Consider the following 14,205-nt stretch of genomic DNA (forward strand, 5'->3'; position numbering starts at 1 on the left):
TATCTTTCACTTTGTGTTTGTACAGAGCCTAACACAAAGGAGCCCTAATCTTCACTGAGGTCTCTAGGTACTTATGTAATACAAATAAATAATAGGTCCTTTAATGTAATGTGTTCAGTCAGAACTTCATAAACCTGTTATGATGAAACAGACTTATATTAGAAATAGGCTCTGGTCTGACAAGCACCGAGAGAATCATTAAACAAAGTTCACTCTTTGAAGCTATTTTTTCCCCTTTGAATAAAGGGAAAAAATTATCTGGAATTTGTGCTGTGGCAGTTTCCTAGGGACTGTGTTATTTGGAAAGTGATGGAGTATTTTTAAAGTGATCTAAGCTGAAAACCCCAGCAGTGTATTGATTAAAAAGAGCTAAATATTGATACCCATGTAAAAGTAGAGGTGGTGCTTTGCTTCTGTGTACGGCCGGCTAGGGGGGGCCTGGCAGCTTTCTTTGTCACAGAATCCAGAAACGGCATTTCATCAATCAGTGTAATATACATTTTGAAAATGCCCCGACAGAGTTAGTTTCCTAACTATAAACAGTCTAAAATAGCTAGCCTGTACAGCAAGCCTCATGTACAGTCATTATTCAGCAGCGTCAATGTTAGGCTTGGATATATGTTATGGTATGGAAACCAATTGCAGTAGGAGGACGTGCTATGGTTGTTTTATTGGGGTAGGCATTGTGGGATGGAAATTCTTTGAACATAAACAGTGAAGGAATAAACCCAGATTTTCCTTTCTAACCAGCATGTAACTCACACAACAGGATGTTAAAAAGAAATGCCCTGGAGACTACTTGGCTTCTAGTCATGGTTTGTATAAGGAACCACACACTGACAGGGTGTCTCAATCCGCCAAGTGTTGACAAGCCCAAAAGCAGAGTTAAGAGAGCCTCTGAAGCTGAGTGAAGTTAGTGTCAACAAGGCTGGGATTTCTTCCAACCATAAAGCATGCAACCAATATGGAATATCTGTCAAGCTGTATTCAGGAGCAACTAGTGCCGTTACCATAATACTGAATCTAGACTCACAATGACCAGTGAGCTCTGGGTAAAGGGTGGAGCTGTAGAATGGACACGTGTTAAGCCTTTTGTCCAGAAAGATCCCAAAGCACTTAACCCACTTAAATATATGCACTTTTACTGTGATAACTGAGCAGTTGCAGAACATTTTAATAACAGCTGCTAATTAACCCTGACAACAGCATGGGAGAGTTTCTATTGTTGTCCCCATTTTGTGCTACATAGAGGTGAAATAACTTGCCCCAAGGTTCTCAGCAAGTCAGTGGGAGAGCCAGGATTGCAGATCTGAAATTCTTGGCTCTCAAGCCTGTGCTCATTCTAATACCACATAGCTGCCTGTGTTTTATTTAGATACACATTCATGTGAGTACACATTAGAAGAATACTGCTTGCCCCAAACTCCCCCTTAAGTGACACTGGGTTAGGTCCCCGCTTTTGAATTATTTGCCCATTAATGTACATCTTTTATCTAACGCTTATGATGGCTCCTAAACCATTGCTTATAAACAGGGGTGCCACTACATATGGTGTATAGGTCACACCACTGCTTCACTCCACGCTCAGAGGCAGCTACCGCCGGAGTGTAAGACAGCAGTTCTTGTGCTCCATCAGTGCTGTGTAACAATGGGACTGAGTCAGGCACCCTGTGCAAGGTGCCAGCAGGGCCAGGGTAGGACACACACGTCATCACAGCTGCTCAGAGGAAAATAAAAGAATTTTAAGGAGTCAAGATCTTCTTCTGCATTTTGCTGTGTTCCCCAGATTCTAAGATTTCATTTAAAGCCTATTTCTACTAGCTTTGCCACCGGATTCAGGTTCCTTGATACTAGAAACAGGTGTACTACTGTCCTTTTTGAATTTGCAACCACACAGTCTCAAATGGTAGCCCCAAAAGAGATTTGAACTCCCTGGGTTCATTGTATTGATGTGTTAACTAAGAAGCCTAATTATGATTCTTAAAAGTCATTATGTTTAACTATTTTATTGTACTGGCAACATTTAGATTGGTAGTTTTTAAGGCCAGTAGGAACCATTAGATCATGTAGTCTGACATCCTGCATAACACTGGCCAACACTTTTTACCCAATGACCCCTTTTATTGAGTCTGGGTATGGGTGTTTGGCTAAAGCGTATCTTCCAGAAAGGCATCTAGTCTTGATTCATAGCATCTAGCCAATGTGCTTGTCCATTGCATTATCCAGAAGCCACATCTGACTGATTGCTGTAGGAATTAAGCTGCTAGTGTTGAATCTATAAATAGCCCCATGCGCTATCAAATGTTCTTTTATTACATTTCTTGAAACCATTGGTATTTGGCAATAAAACAAAGGTGAAAGTAGTGTTTCCACTAGCATGAGGTAATAAGTATTAAACTCTTGATCTAATTTATAGCATATAATGGAATTCTGGGAAATGTAGTGGGTTTGTGATCTACCAGGAGTGAAGTCAATTCACTTCAATAAGCAAACAAATATTTCTGAAAGAGCGTCTTTGATATTGTCTGATTTTTTTTTTTAAAGTTAGGGCTAAAGCAAGTAGAAATCAGAAAGGGAAAAACTTTGGCATCGATCCTGCCCATTTTTGGATAATCCTCTTCCTCAAAGATTTTGGGAGAAAAGAATTCCTGCTGAGCTTGCTAAAATTCCCTTCCAGCTCCCATTGTCCCTGTTAATTGGTGATAGCCTCCTTCATGCAGAAGCACTAGAGAGGTGAAGTGAAAGGGAATATTCAAGTAAAAGGGGGTGAACAAGAGGCTGCTATATCCTGTGAATGAAGTACATAACAATGACCCAGAATAAGCTAATATATAAATGAAAATATCAGCTTGTTCCATAGCTGGACTTTTTGATGCTTTGAAAGTTCACGTTAATTCCAGCTGTGTGAGTCCCTTCATTAATTAAATGGTCAAGAGAAACTCCGTGTGCAGTACCAGTTCTGCGATCAAATGATGAAAGCAGCATGTTGACATCCTTATTCTAAGCTGCACAATCACCTTCAGGGGCTGCATTCAGAAAGAATTACTTTGGCTTCGGTGAATTTAAAGAATTCCAGACTCCTCTCAATAGACTGTAAATCCCTCAATGCAGTTCACCTAAGAAATGAGAAGGAGCCTTGCTGACACCCGCCTTGATGTTCCTGATGGTAAAAAACATTAGGGCCAAGTAGGTAGATCTAATTATTTTAAAGGGTGCCAAACTGCATTGTTCCTCAGTTTCTCCTTTCAGCATCTATTTAATGAGGAAGGTTGGTTTGGTTTATTTTTTTTTAAGCGGGTTCTGATAGCATTGCATTTCAGCTTTATACTCTCTTATGGCTTTGTGTTAATTTGAATATTCCACCGCACACATATCCTGTGGTTATCATTTGGGAATTTTACCCCTTGGAACTTAACTCAGAGAGATCAGCAAGAGAGTGAGTGTTCTTGATCAGGAATGTGGTGCCGATATCAGTTACTCCATTGTGCTACCGGACTCTGACTGGGGCTAGGCTAGTGTAAATGCAGAAGAACTCAGTTGACTTCAGTGGATTTACACTGGCATGGCTGAGATCAGAATCTGGCCAATGGAGCTTTCTCTTGTCTGTGCACATAGCATAGGTAAACTAAAAATAAACTGGAATATCTTTAGAATTACACTTTCAGTCTGAAACCCAACTCGGCAATTTATGCTGCACAGCAAGTGACTTGGATGATGACCATCAGCTTTATGGAATGTAAGAGCTAAATCCTGTGGAAGACCTGAAGGGCTGTTGGTCCCATGTGGATCAGCTGCATAGGGTGAGGCCAAGGAAAGGTTGTCCAAGTGGATTCCACTCTCTGCATATATCGAACACTGCTTTGAGCAAGAGCCTTGGGAGGGTGGGAATGTGACCATTGACCGTGTGAACCAAACCTTCCTCCTCAGGTTACTTGAGCTTTGTGAGGAGTCCAGATCTGGCCCTACAGAAACACAAAATCATAGGTTTGGCTGACCTGATGCCGAGGGAAGACTACGATGATTGACCATGCCTGATGCAATGTTTTTGGTACATAAGGGTTCTTGTAAACCTGTAGCTCTGATTCACAGGAGTGCGAGGGCAGAGAATGTGCCTCATACTCTTCCCCAAACCTTGCACACCTATTCAGGTTTGGCCACAGTCTGGTCCACCATCTTTTAGGAAGCATTGACATTCTGCAGGTAGATTGTCTCTACAGTGCAAGGAATACCACCAGGTTGAGGTCTCAGTTGCATCTGGAAATAATGAATACTTCAAGTTTGGAAGATTGTAAATCCTGAGGCCCCAATCCATGAAAGCTCTTCAACATGAGCTTTACATACTTCGCTGATTTTGTACCTTAATGACTGGTTTGCCTGATACCCTGCATATATCCTAGGCTGGGCAAAATGTGGGCAGTTTGTGGAAGGGGTAGTAAATTTGTACATCTGGGTACCCTAGGTCAGGCATCTAAGTAGGAGGGCTGATTTTGAGAAGGGCTGGGATCCCAGCAACTCCCATTGACCTCAACTGGGGTTCAGCGTGTTCTGCCCTCCTGAAAATCAGCCCCTTTGATGTAGGTGCCTAACTGTTAGGATAGCAAATCAAGAGTATACGAAGAAGAATTTGGGAAGGGATGTAAACCCACCAGCTTTGGGGCTGCAACCAACCTTCAGCTATTGAGGGAGAAGAGGAAGCTTTCCCTGGGGGCAAGTAGCCCCAGAACTGGATTCAGGGTTCCTTCCTCTGAAGCAGGTGGCACTGGTCACTGTTGGAGGCTGGACGTGGGACTAGACACCCTGTTTGTAAGTTGGGCCTTGGGTTTCTTTTATACCATTTGAATGTTTATGATTTAAAAAGAAATCTTTGCACTAGTTGCAGGTGCCGATTGATTTATGGATATCTTTATTATACAATTACTTACAAGATATTGCATGGGCTTAGTACAGCTTAGTTTACTGATAATATTTTACACTATTCTATCTTGGGTCATCGTTTGAGGTCTGAAGCTGTAATTTAGTAACATGCTCCAGTGGCCAAGTCCATTCCTCCTCCTACATTTTTTTTTCTCCCTTCCCACATTATTAGCAACTGGGGAGACGGAGGCACAGGGTGGCTGTACAGAGTGGGAAGGGCTTTCTCCTAAGCAGTGCATGCCTCTCACTGCACCGTCTTGTATGCTCGGTGCTTAGAGGTTAAAGCCAGCTCTTAAGTCTCTTGCCATCTCTGGGTGGTGTCACAAGTATGAGCATTTTTCAGCTGATATGGGGAGACAGAAGCTGGCAAGAGCTCTGCACCATCGAGCTCATTGTAGCTGTATGAAATGCTCATAAAAGATAGATCAATTCATCAGATTCCTGTATTAATATTAAAGTGAATAGCCCTCTCTGTGGTCCATGCCCTAGGTAAATGTTAATGTACTGACTGAGGTATCTTTCCTTGTGCTTTACAAACAGGTTGTCCAAGACCTTTTGAAACTGAGAGCAGAACCTGAGAATAGCCAGTAGTAAGGGGATGTGGGAAAACCAGGTGCAAGACCTTACATCTGCCCTGTCTCAGGTGAGTGGCTGAACCACCAGGCTGCAGAGTCAGTCTTTCTCTCAGACCCAATAAATAATTAATTAGGGTATGTCTACACTACAAACTTAAGTTGGCTTAAGTTGCACTGACGTACTGCCACCGCTGTAATTAAATTGCCGGTGCATGTCCACACTACGCTTCTTGTGTCGGTGGAGCGTGTCCGGAGTAGCAGCTCTGGCATCCACAGGGAGAGCACTGCACCATGGGTAGCTATCCTACTGTGCAACTGGCTGCCATCTGGTGTTCTGGGAAGGGTTTGCAATGCCTCATGGGGGCAGGCTCAGTGTCCCATGGTGCAGCTTTCTCCATCCCATCATTCCATGGGCTCCCTAGTACTGACCGTTTCTGTGAAAAGTTTCCATTTCAATGCATCCACATTTCCAACAAAAAAGGGTATTCAAATATCCCAACCTGCTCTAATCCAAAGTTTCAGTCCCTCTTTCTCCTGCACAGTGAGCTGTGCAAAGAACAGCTCGACAAGTGAAGAAATCAACTAACCCCGCAGGAACTTGACCTCATTTTAATTTACAGAGAGGGTGAAGGAAGGCTTATATAGCTTATCCCATGACCCTATTCTCTCTTCTCATACAACTGCAGCCACAATTAGCTTAAAGAATATTGTGCAGCAGGGTTTTAAGGATTGTTCTGGGCACTCCACCAGTTTGATCATTCCACATGATCAATGCATGTAGGCCAATGAAAACTGTGATCAGAAACACAGTCTGCACCTTGCAAGGACAGAATGTATTCTGTGCAATTAGGGCTTGTCTTCATTGCAGAGTTAACTCAGGTTCTTACTTGGTATTGCCCCTAACCCAGCTCCTGTTCATACACACCTTCACCCCTGTCACCTGAGTGTGGTGGTGCTTTATGCCCAGGCTCGCTGGCCCATCCTAGGTTGTAGACTAACGCTCAAGTGCTGCTTACACGCAGGCTAGTAACCCACTCACATTCCACTCTGAATATCGGCTGAACCACTTTAGTATTGATAATCCTCCAGTGCCTTCCCACAGTTTCCCTGTGTGGCCAGAGGACAGACATATAACCCTTCTGCCTGTCAGAGTTGGCAGCAACAGGGGCCGGGTTCAGTATCTAGGGGTTCCATTTGAATAACACAATGCAAAACTGGCTCGAGCCCCCACCCAGTGACCTGGGACAATTACATACCATCCCCCCGGGCACCTCTAAGAGGCAATACTTCATCTCTCACAAGCACTGAGTCTGAGTGTAGCAAAAGCCTTTTAATAAAGGAGGAAAACAATGTGTAAGTATGTTGGGGAAACACCATAAACAGGATTCATAACACCAACCATGAGCAAAAGCTCCACCCCCAAGTAAGTTTGGCAGTGTCCTTTTCCCCTCAGGGTCTTAAGTCCAGCAACCCAATGGTCCCCGACCTCCCACCCCAGTTTCTGTCCTTGATCAGTGCAGCCCCCGCCCCGCCCTCCAGAGTTCAGAAGTTCATCTGCAAAGTTTACTTCCAAGTCTGGGTGGAAGTGGAGGGAGATATGGGGGGCCTCTTACATGCTCCGCTGCTCGGGTCAATGGCCAAGTGCCATGCCTCTCCATGGGGTTCTGCTGCAGTCTTCACCACCAGCTATCCACTCCGCTCTTTGCTAGCCATCCTGCTGTCTGCTCCTCTCCGCCAGCCACTCACCAACTTGTCTTCAGGGCCCCCCCTCACTTAACACAGCTCTCAGCGATTTTTTTAACTGGTAGTAGGGGGGAGCCTCAGTGCTGGCGCACCACTAGCCCAAAGTAGGTCTCATGCTTCGATCTAGGTACTAGTGATTTCGACTCTGCAGCATGTCACAAGACTCCTAATGGAGCCAAAATTAACTCTGTCATTACACAGTGGGGAGAGCCAAGGTCAAAGTAAGGCCCCCACACTCCCAGGTACACATGCCTATCCCCAGCCTCTCTCAAGTCACTGGGTTTTGGAACCCATGTCCCTTGCCTAGTGAGCGCTACTTAGTTGAGGGCGAGTCCTTCCATCATAAAATGCCAAGTACAGTTCTACTGCCCTTGATTCACATAACCAGGATAACAACCCTTTATTACTCCTGCCCCAATAACAAAGAGACTGGGGATCCCACAGCAGCCAAAGTGACCATTTGGGCAAGCAGTCCATCATGCTAGGCAGGGTGGGTGTGCCCATGCAAACGAGATCAGCCCCTGAAGTCCTTTTCCACAGCTCACCACCAGATGTCAGGGTGGGAAAGAATCATGGAGCAGCTCGGCTTCTTGCAGTACTAAGTACCATGAGATAAGTCTCCAGAAGTCCTAGTAACACACATGGTGGCATTCAGCACCAGTGAGGAGATGGAAATTCAGGTAGGGCTTTGCAGTGTGGTTCCTCACATCCAGGCGAGGCCAGCCTAGTGCTTGCACCTGAGTGCTGATCACCAGAGTGAACTTTGTAGTAAAAACATACCCTTAGTGTCAAGGCAGGTCAGTCAGTATACTGGATCCAATTAGTGCTCCTATGAGCTGCTCAGTACTTTGCCTATAGCCAAGTGGCCTTCAGAATTGTGAACAATTCTTTCCTGGCTTTGAAAACAAAGGCAATCCAAAGAAATAATTTTCAATTGGAGCCTGAAACCAAGTGCCCCATCGATCAGCAGAAGTCAGGGTCAAGCACATAGGCAGCAATCGGAAATGGCTTTTGGAAAGTGAGATTGGATTCCCATAGCCCAAAGATTAATTTTGATCAGGGAAACCACAATCTACTGGCATGTTTTGGCTTTATTTATTTATTTATTTATTTTGCAGTAAGAAAACAATTCCTGTAGAGTGAGGTCCTGGCCACATGAATGAAATTTTCAGGCATGAATTAGGAGAGACAGTGGTATTACTTGACCACCCCTTGTCCCCCGGAGGCATAAGGTGGATTCACCCAAACACACTTCTTGATTCTGGGACATTGCTGATGTTGGACAACAAACCATACATTGGGCGCTGCAGAGAAAATGGAGTGGCCTCTGTTGGATTTTCACACCTCAAGGGGGGAAACTGACACACAGGACTACTGCCCATGATACTGAAGGGTGAAGGTTTAACTTATTATTACTTTACTATTGTTTACTTACTTTTCAGTTGTGGTGGTGTTTTCCCAAATTAATGCCATATTTCCCTCTGCTCTTAATAAAAGTTCTGGGTTTTTTTTTGTTATACACAGAGTCAGTGCTTGCAAGCGGGGGAGGGAAGTATTGCCTCTTACAGGTACCCACAGGTGGTGTTTAGTTTTTCCAGATTACTGGGTGCGGGCTTGAGCCAGTTTTGTTTTGTAATGTTAAGAGGAACCCCTAGATATTGTTGCTGCCAGTGCCACCTGACAGAAGGGTTACATTTGTATAGCAGGGAGGTAGCCTGGCCATGGGTTAATACTGATAAACCCTTGTACTGCCATTTCATCTCTTAAATGAGGATCTCAAAGTGCTTTTCAAATGTTAATTAAACCTTATGACATCGCTGTGAGATTAGTGGTGGATAGGAATCATGTCATCCACCACTGAAGTGCAGCTATTTATAGTGAGGAACTTTTGGACAGGAAGTTAAATAAAATCCTGTGTCCAACTGAAATTGCAAGTTAGGTAGGCAAAGTATAATGACCTGGGCTGGAATGTGGTCACAACAATCTCTGTTATGTCAATTGGAGTCTTTAATGACCACAAGTAGTCAGGACTTCTGTTTTTACATCTCATCTGAAAGACAGCACCCGTAACAGCACAATGTCCTCTAAAACTGGGCAGGTAGCATAGATGATTTCAGGGAACAGCACCACCTATTGAATCACCACTTCCTTTGTCCTTTGGGTGTTTCTCACGCTATCCACATATTGCCCAAGCCAGTTCCGCATGTGTGAAATCTGACAGGCTAACAGCACAAGGTGGCATGGATTTCATCTTTGGACAACTAGGGCACAAGTAAAGAATGACAAACCCAAGGAGAGTGAGAGGTGCTTTCAAAATAGCCAGGTTCTAGGTCATACACCCTGTGATGGGGTGTATCAGCCCCACACTGGTGAGGAAAGGATTAAGGAGCAGCTCTGGGCCCAGAAAGCCCCACCCAGGGACCCTGCTGGGCACGCTCACAGTGGAGGCTGAGTTCAGAAGGGAGCAGCTCAGCTCAGTCTGGGTGGATGGAGCAGGGGAGCAGTTTTGTATTGCAGGCTCCTGCCAAGAAACTTCTGAGGCCTGATGTGGGTGGGCCCAGGCCTCACTGCTAAGCTGCCCCAGGCCTTTCTGTTGCAGAGGTCAAGATGTGACTGCAAGAGGATACCTCGTGGGACAGAGAGGACTCCAGGAGGGACCCAGAGGCAAACCAGTGACACAGATAGAGGAACCAAAGCGAGAGAGGGAAGTGGCCCAAGGAGCTGATTTAGGGGCACCCATCTCTAGGCTGCACATTTTGAATTATTGTTTCACTGGGGCCTGGACTGGAACCTGGTGGAGCAAGGAGGGCCCAGGTTCCCATACCTCCAGCTATTGACTCTCACCACTAGGCAATATGACCACAGACTCTCGCCGCTGGATACTGCCAGGCTTGGACCCCAATCTCCACCTCCTGACACACCCTCAATTGAGAGAGCAGCCACATCCCCTGCAGATTCCTCCTTATGGTTTAGCTTTACCCACCATCATCTCCTGTGTCTTGTTCAGATTTATCCAAACCAAACCTAGCATGCCAGCCCTTTCATTCCTTACTAGTTGTCAAAGTCTATAATACAGACACAGTAGCTTCTTGCTAGTTAGCCATCTTTATTTCATGCCTTATGCACCCTCATCACCTGGTGGCAGTATTAGAAACACACAACAAGATTGTCTTACTTTAGTCCAGGGGTTGGCAACCTATGGCATGCATGCCAAAGACGGCACACAAGCCAATTTTTAATGGCACGCTGCTGCCTGCCGGGTCCCAGCTGCTGGCCCCGCTCAGCCTGCTGCCGAACCCAGGCCAGGACCCCGGCAGGCAGCAGCATGCCATTAAAAATCCTGCCCGCTCTTCTCTGCCCCCCTCCCACGGGGGCAGGGTGAAGAAGCTTGGTTCTGCCGGCTGCTGCTGCAGGGCAGGCAAGCTCCCCCCTCTGCCTCTTCCCCCAGCGTGCTTTGTTCCTGACCCTCCTCCTCTCCCTGCCACCGATCAGCTGATGGCCCTTGCGAGGGAGGGGGAGAAGTGGAGCCGCAGTGCGTGCACTGCTCTGGGGAGGAGGCGGAGAAGAGGTGCGGACAGGGCCTTGGGGAAGGGGGGTGGAATCAGGGCATATCCCCTCCAGCTCCCTGCCATGAGCCGCTCTGGGCAGGGGGCTGGGAGCACCCCCATGACCCTAGCCCACACCCCCAGCCCCCTGCCCTGACCCCTGCACCCCCCTCACACACCCCTAGCCCTCTGCCCTGATCCCTTCTCCTCCCCACACACCTACCCAGCCCTCTGCCCTGACCCTTGCACCCCCCACACATACCCAGCCCCCCTACACCCCATGCCCTGACTCTTGCACCCCCCACATTCCCACACCCACCCTGAGCACCAAACGGGAGCTCCTGCACCCCCCCATCCCATCTGCACCCCTCGCACCAAGTGGGAGGTGCCCAGCTAAGCACTCCACACCCAAACCTCCTGCCCCAACCCTGAGCCCCCTCCCTCATTCTAGTTCCTGGCCAGACCCTACACCCCAACACCCAGCCTGCTCCTTCACCCCCAGCCCTGTGCTCAGTGCACTCCCACCTTCAGCTCAGTGCAGAGAGAGAGAGGAAGAGAATGGGCTAGAACCAGGGAGAAGGTAGGTAGTCACTCCATGTGGGCAGGGCCCGGATCCCAGACCGGCAGCGGGCTAAGCAGGGCTGCTGCCGGCAGCTGGGACCCTGGCTGGCAGGAGCTGGCAGACGGAACCCCAGACTGGCAGTGGGCTGAGTGGCAGCGGATTGAGCCGCTCAGCCCACTGCTGGTCTGGGATCCCAGCCATCGGCCCCACTCAGCCCACTGCCGGTCTGAAATTCTGGCTGCTGGCCCCTTGCCAGCTGGGATCCCGGCCACAGGCCCTGCTCAGCCTGCTGCTGGCCTAGGTGAATGGAACCCCAGGCTGGCAATGGGCTGAGCGGGCCGGCAGCGTAAGATCAGCATTTTAATTTAATTTTAAATGAAGTTTCTTAAACATTTTGAAAACCTTGTTTACTTTACATACGACAATAGTTTAGTTATATAATATATAGACTTATAAAGAGAGACCTTCTAAAAAACATTAAAATGTATTACTGGCATGCGAAACATTAAATTAAAGTGAATAAATGAAGACTCGGTACACCACTTCTGAAAGGTTGCCAACCCCTGCTTTAGTCCATAGTGGATAATTGCTTACAACTTTAAGTTCTTAGCCCTGATCTACTCTAGGAGTTGAGGTCGAATTGAGCAGCATTAAATCGATTTAACCCTGCACCCGTCCACACGACGAAGCCCTTTTTTTCGACTTAAAGGGCTCTTAAAATCGATTTCCTTACTCCACCCCCGACAAGGGGATTAGCACTTAAATTGGCCTTGCCGGGTCGAATTTGGGGTACTGTGGACGCAATTAGATGGTATTGGCCTCCAGGAGCTATCCCAGAGTGCTCTATTGTGACCACTCTGGACAGCACTCTCAACTCAGATGCACTGGCCAGGTAGACAGGAAAAGGCCCGCAAACTTTTGAATTTCAATTTCCTCTTTGCATGGTCACCTGCAGCTTGCCACACTGGCCAGAGCTCATCAGCAGAGGTGACCATGATGAAGTCCCAGAATCGCAAAAGAGCTCCAGCATGGACCGAACGGGAGGTACGGGATCTGATTGCTGTATGGGGAGAGGAATCTGTGCTATCAGAACTCCGTTCCAGTTTTTGAAATGCCAAAACATTTGTCAAAATCTCCCAGGGCATGAAGGACAGAGGCCGTAACAGGGACCCGAAGCAATGCCACATGAAACTTAAGGAGCTGAGGCAAGCCTACTAGAAAACCAGAGAGGCAAACGGCCGCTCCGGGTCAGAGCCCCAAACATACCACTTCTATGATGAGCTGCATGCCATTTTAGGGGGTTCAGTCACCACTACCCCAACCGTGTTGTTTGAATCCTTCAGTGGAGATGGAGGCAACACAGAAGCAGGTTTTGGGGATGAGGAAGATGATGATGATGAAGTTGTAGATAGCTCACAGCAGGCAATCGGAGAAACCGGTTTTCCCAACAGCCAGGAACTGTTTCTCACCCTGGACCTGGAGCCAGTACCCCCCGAACCGGCCCAAGGCTGCCTCCCGGACCCGCCAGGTGGAGAAGGGACCTCTGGTGCGTGTACCTTTTAAAATACTATACATGGTTTAAAAGCAAGCATGTTTAATGATTAATTTGCCCTGGCATTTGCGGCTCTCCTGGATGTACTCCCAAAGCCTTTGCAAAAGGTTTCCGGGGAGGGCAGCCTTATTCCGTCCACCATGGGAGGACACTTTACCACACCAGGCCAGTAGCACGTACTCGGGAATAATTGTAGAACAAAGCATTGCAGTGTATGTTTGCTGGCATTCAAACAATATCCGTTCTTTATCTCTCTGTGTTATCCTCAGGAGAGTGATATCATTCATGGTCACCTGGTTGAAATAGGGTGCTTTTCTTAAGGGGACATTCAGAGGTGCCCGTTCCTGCTGGGCTGTTTGCCTATGGCCGAACAGAAATGTTTCCCGCTGTTAGCCACGGGGAGGGGCTAGCCACGTGGTGGGGGGAGGCAAAATGTGACCTTGGAACAAAAGCACATGTGCTGTGTATGTAATGTTAACAGCAAGGTTTACCGTGAAAGAGTGTAGCCATTGTTCTAGAAAATGTGTCTTTTTAAATACCACTGCCTCTTTTTTTTTTTTCTCCACCAGCTGCATGTGTTTCAAGGATCACAGGATCTTCTCCTTCCCAGAGGCTAGTGAAGATTAGAAGGTGAAAAAATGCACTCGTGATGAAATGTTCTCTGAGCTCATTCTGTCCTCCCACACTGACAGAGCACAGATGAATGCGTGGAGGCAGACAATGTCAGAGTGCAGGAAAGCACAAAATGACTGGGAGGAGAGGTGGCGGGCTGAAGAGAGTAAGTGGCGGGCTGAAGAGAGGGCTGAAGCTGAAAGGTGGCGGCAGCACGATGAGAGGAGGCAGGATTCAATGCTGAGGCTGCTGGAGGATCAAACCAATATGCTCCAGTGTATGGTTGAGCTGCAGGAAAGGCAGCAGGAGCACAGATCGCCACTACAGCCCCTGTGTAACCAACCACCCTCCTCCCCAAGTTCCATAGCCTCCTCACCCAGACGCCCAAGAACGCGGTGGGAAGGCCTCTGGCCACCTAGCCACTCCACCCCAAAGGATTGCCCAAGCAACAGAAGGCTGGCATTCAATAAGTTTTAAAGTTTTAAATGTTTAAAGTGCTGTGTGGCCTTGTCCTTCCCTCCTCCACCACCCCTCCTGGTGCTTCTCCCCTCCACCACCCATCCTGGGCTATCTTGGTAGTTATCCCCCTATTTGTGTGATGAATGAATAAAGAATGCATGAATGTGAAGCAACAGTGACTTTATTGCCTCTGCAAGTGGTGATCAAAGGGAGGAGGGGAGGGTAGTTAGCTTACAGGGAAGT

General features: G+C 47.3%; 1 protein-coding gene across 1 annotated transcript in view; it reads right to left on the reverse strand.

Moving 5' to 3' along the window:
* NUB1 (negative regulator of ubiquitin like proteins 1) overlaps positions 1-11,600 on the reverse strand; it is a 374,196-nt gene extending 362,596 nt beyond the window's left edge. The window contains exon 1 of the mRNA XM_073334644.1: positions 11,597-11,600. The gene's annotated coding sequence lies outside the window, so the exon portion shown is untranslated. The remainder of the gene's footprint in view (positions 1-11,596) is intronic.
* Positions 11,601-14,205: the final 2,605 nt, after the last annotated feature.

The sequence above is a fragment of the Lepidochelys kempii genome, chromosome 2, assembly GCF_965140265.1.
Source record: "Lepidochelys kempii isolate rLepKem1 chromosome 2, rLepKem1.hap2, whole genome shotgun sequence".
Classification (NCBI taxonomy): domain Eukaryota; kingdom Metazoa; phylum Chordata; order Testudines; family Cheloniidae; genus Lepidochelys; species Lepidochelys kempii.